Raw genomic sequence first — 5,051 nt, 5'->3', positions numbered from 1 at the left:
CAAGATGACAAAAGAATTATTATTTGTACAATTTATGGTAATATTTGTTATTTAAGTACCAGTACCACATTATTCAGTAATGGCACCTTCAGGACAGCACAGATACAGTTCATTCTGTGCGTGGTGTAGTGTCGGGTTATACTATATTGTTGAGTTATAAGTTAACAATGAAAAGGTAAGAAGGTATATTTGTGTGTGTGTTAGAGTGTGTGTGTGTTTGCATCTTCACAGAAAAAAAAAAAAAAAAAAAGGCCTTGACATTAACCCTTTGACTCTTCATTGTGAATGATAGATTTTTAAATTCTAAATATGAATGTGATTCAACTACTCCCACCAAATACACATGTAAAATGATGCTTGTTTCACTTTTCACAATCACTGTGGTGAAAAATATCTTCTTTGGGTCTGACATGTGAGAATATGACAACAGAAATTAATACTCATAAGTGCACATCCATTTGCACTTGTTTGGGCTTCTATTTGTGCCTCTGGAAGATGTAAATGAAACAATTGAGTACATTTTGGAGAATGCAGAAGAAAATTTAGATTATTCAATGGATTATGTTAAGAAAATGTATGTCTGATAGAAGGTATGGTAAGGCAGAAGATCAAAAATTCCAAGGTTTTCACCACAAAGTTGGAATGATAGTAAACATTAGTACTAAATGGTGGAACAAACAATAGTGGAAACCTGGAAGAGCAAATTTCAAATACTGATGGAGTATCATTTTTGATTTATAGATTTATTGAAGTTAAAAAAAAAACAGCAAATTGTTTGAACAAGTTGTCACCCAGGTTCTTGATGATCGCACTTCAACATGGCCATAAACTTCCTAATAATACGTCTGCTGCTACTAAGTCACTTCAGTCGTGTCCGACTCTGTGTGACCCCATAGATGGCAGCCCACCAGGCTCCCCAGTCCCTGGGATTCTCCAGGCAAGAACACTGGAGTAGGTTGCCATTTCCTTCTCCAATGCATGAAAGTGAAAAGTGAAAGTGAAGTCACTCAGTCGTGTCCAACTCTTAGCAACCCCATGGACTGCGGCCTACCAGGCTCCTCCGTCTATGGGATTTTCCAGGCAAGAGTACTGGAGTGGGATGCCATTGCCTTCACCGCCTAACAATACCAATAAAAGTCAAATTGCTATTACCACAATTGTTAACAGATATAGTGAATATAAAGCCAGTGCTTAAGTGAATACATACTTGAGAATAGTTACTCACCAACCTAAGAGTCACCCTGCTGAATTTCATGACAGAGAAAAATAAGAATAAATGTGAAATTCAGAATTTGTCTCAGTTCAGTTCAGTTGCTCAGTCATGTCCAACTCTTTGTGACCCCATGGACTGCAGCATGCCAGGATTCCCTGTCCATACCAACTCACAGAGCTCACTCAAACTCATGTCCATCGAGTCGGTGATGCCATCCAAACTTATCATCCTACGTCGTTCCCTTCTTCTCCTGCCTTCAATTTTTTTCCAGCATCAGGAACTTTTCCAAGGAATCAGTTCTTCACATCAGGTGGCCAAAGTATTGAAGTTTCAGCTTCAGCATCAGTCTATCCAATGAATAATCAGGACCGATTTCCTTTAGGATGAACTGTTTGGATCTCCTTGAAGTCCAGGGGACTCTCAAGAGTCTTCTCCAGCACCACAGTTCAAAAGCATCAGTTCTTCAGTGCTCAGCTTTCTCTTTTTAGTCCAACTCTCACATCCACACATGACTACTGGAAAAATCATAGCTTTGACTAGATGGACCTTTGTCAGTAAAGTAACATCTCTGTTTTTTAATATGCTGTCTAGGTTGGTCATAACTTTTCTTCCAAGGAGCAAGCGTCTTTTTTTTTTTTTTTTTTCATGACTGTGGTCACCATCTGCAGTGATTTTGGAGCCCAAGAAAATTAATTCTGTTTCTGTTGTTTCCCCATTTATTTGCTATGGTGAAGTGATGTGATCATTTTCTGTGATCTTCATTTTTTTGAATGTTGAGTTTTAAACCAGCTTTTTCACCCTACTCTTTCACTTTCATCAAGAGGCTCTTTAGTTATTCTTCATTTTCTGCCATACAAATAAAGTTTTAAATAAGTTAAATGTTTGTATTATCTAACAAGAACTTCCATGGTAGCTCAGTCTATAAAGAATCTGCCTGAAATGCAGGACACCCAGGTTCGATCACAGGTTTGGGAAGATTCCCTAGAGAAGGAAATGGCAAACCACTCTAATATCTTTGCCTGGAAAATCCCATGCACACAGAAACCTGTTGGGCTGCAGTCCATGAGATTGCAAAGAGTTGGACATGACTGAGTGAATTGTGGACCAAATGTCTCAATAAGCATTTTAGATAAGCCCAAATATCCTGCAAAACATTTGTACTACAGTAGTTGAGTTGAGTAATTATATATTTTTTAATTTAATTTTATTTTATTTTATTTTTTTTTTAATTTTATTTTATTTTTAAACTTTACAATATTGTATTAGTTTTGCCAAATATCAAAATGGATCCGCCACAGGTATACATGTGTTCCCCATCCTGAACCCTCCTCCCTCCTCCCTCCCCATTCCATCCCTCTGGGTCGTCCCAGTGCACCAGCCCCAAGCATCCAGTATCGTGCATCGAACCTGGACTGGCAACTCGTTTCATAAACTACTGATAATATCTGGCCCTTCATATGTAATGTTTTTTGTTTTTTTTTTTTCCAATTCTATTTTATTTTTAAACTTTACATAACTGTATTAGATTTGCCAAATATCAAAATGAATCCGCCACAGGTATACATGTGTTCCCCATCCTGAACCCTCCTCCCTCCTCCCTCCCCATTCCATCCCTCTGGGTCGTCCCAGTGCACCAGCCCCAAGCAATGTTTTCTGACTACCAGTTTAGTGTATTCCTCAAGATGTTGATGGGTGTTTAATTCTCTCAGTTCCTATATGTTGAAAACTGGTTCTGGTATTTAAAGAACATTTCTTGGGTATAAAAGTATTTGGATCTCATTTGGATCATGTTTCCAATTTTATTTTTTAAAGAAACACTGTCCCATTTTTGTGCACACTACTTTTTTGAAAATAATTTTGCCACTGTAACTTTTCATTACTCGCAAATATTTGGTTTCCTTAGTTCAAGTTCTTGAGGAATTTAACTTTTGAAAGCTCATAGTTTCACTATGATATGTTTTAGAGTTTATCATTCTTGGTGATTTTCCCAAATACACATCTCTACTATGTTTACTTGGGATATTGATTTAAGTATTAACTCTGTCCCATTTTTCTCTTTTTCTTCTTAAATGATGCCAATAATTCAGGTATTATTTTGCCTTTGCCTTTTGTTTTCATTATTTTCTTGGCTGTTCCATTTTTTCTTCTGTTTCTATGACATTTTCCATTCCACTGATTGCCTTCCATGTTCTTTAATGAAAATTTATTTGAGTATATTTTCTCTTGAATTTCTCAAATGGCTCAGTGGTAAAGAATCTATCTGCCAATACAGGAGATACAGGAGACACAGGTTTGATCGCTTGGTCAGGAAGATCCCCTGGAGGAGGAAATGGCAACCTGCTCCAGTATTGTTGCATAGAGAGAGGAAACTGGTGGGCTACAGTCCATGGGATTGCAAAGAGACAGACATGACTGGGTGACTGAGCACACGCTTTCTCTCCTAGGAACTTTCTAATTCTTTGTTCCTCTCTCTGAAAATTTTCTTCTTTTCCATTCATTTTATTTCAAAGTTCAAATAAATGTTGCATTTATTTATTTATTTTTGTCTATATCTTGCTAGCAAAGTCATATCTAAAATCCTCCAAGCTGGGCCTGGGCTTCAACAGTACATGAACTGAGAACTTGAATATGTACAAGCTTGATTTAAAAAAGGCAGAGAAACCAAAAATTAAATTGTCAACATCCACTGGATCATAGGAAGAGCAAGAGAATTCCAGAAAAAAAACATTTACTTCTTCATATTCCATGCTAAAGCCTTTGTGTGGATCACAACAAACTGTGGAAAATTCATAAAGAGACAGGAATACCAGACCACCTTACCTGTCTCTGGAGAAACCTGTATGCAGGTCAAGAAATAATAGTTAGAACCAGACATAGAATAACTGATTGGTTCCAAACCGGGGAAGTATGTCAAGGCTGTATATTGTTGCCACACATCTTTAACTTATATGCAGAGTAATACATCATGCAAAATGCTAGGTTGGATGGCTCACAAGCTGGAATCAAGATTGCCAGGAGAAATATCAACAACCTCAGATATGCAAATCATACCAGCCTCATTGCAGAAAGGAAGAGGAACTAAAGGGCTTCTTGATGAAAGTTAAAGACTAGGGTGAAAAAGCTGGCTTAAAATTCAATATTCAAAATACTAAGATCATGGCATCCAGTCCTATCACTTAATGGCATATAGAAGGGGAAACAATGGAAATAGGGAAAGACTTTAATTTCTTGGGCTCCAAAACCACTGTGAATGTGACTGCAGCCATGAAATTTAAAGATGCTTGCTCCTTGGAAAAAGAGCTATGACAAATCAAGACAGTATATTAAAAAGCAGAGGCATTACTCTGCCAACAAAGGTCTGCATAGTCAAAGCTATGGTTTTTTCAGTAGTCATGTATGGATGTGAGAGTTGGACCATAAAAAAGGCTGAGCACCAAAGACCCAGCACCTGATCCCATCATTGTTGTTGTTGTCAGTCACCCAGTGGTGTACAGTTCTTTGTGATCCCATGGACTGCAGCACACCATGTCTCCCTGTTCCTCATTATCTCCCAGAGTTTGCCCAGGTTCATGTTCATTGCATCAGTGATGCCATTCACTCATCTCATCCTATGGTGCCCTCTCCTCCTTCTGCCCTCAATCTTTCCCATAATCAGAGACTTTTCCAATGATTCTGCTTGCATCAGATGACCAAAATACAGAAGCTTCAGTTTCAGTATCAGTCCTTCCAATGAATATTCGGGGTCAATTTCCCTTAAGATTGACTGATTTGATCTTTCTGTCCATGGGACTTTCAGGAGTCTTCTCCAGCAGATCAGAGCTGGACCTCCTTTATGGTC

Source organism: Bubalus bubalis, chromosome 12, assembly GCF_019923935.1.
Source record: "Bubalus bubalis isolate 160015118507 breed Murrah chromosome 12, NDDB_SH_1, whole genome shotgun sequence".
Taxonomy (NCBI): Eukaryota; Metazoa; Chordata; class Mammalia; order Artiodactyla; family Bovidae; genus Bubalus; species Bubalus bubalis.
This window is presented reverse-complemented; position numbering follows the sequence as displayed.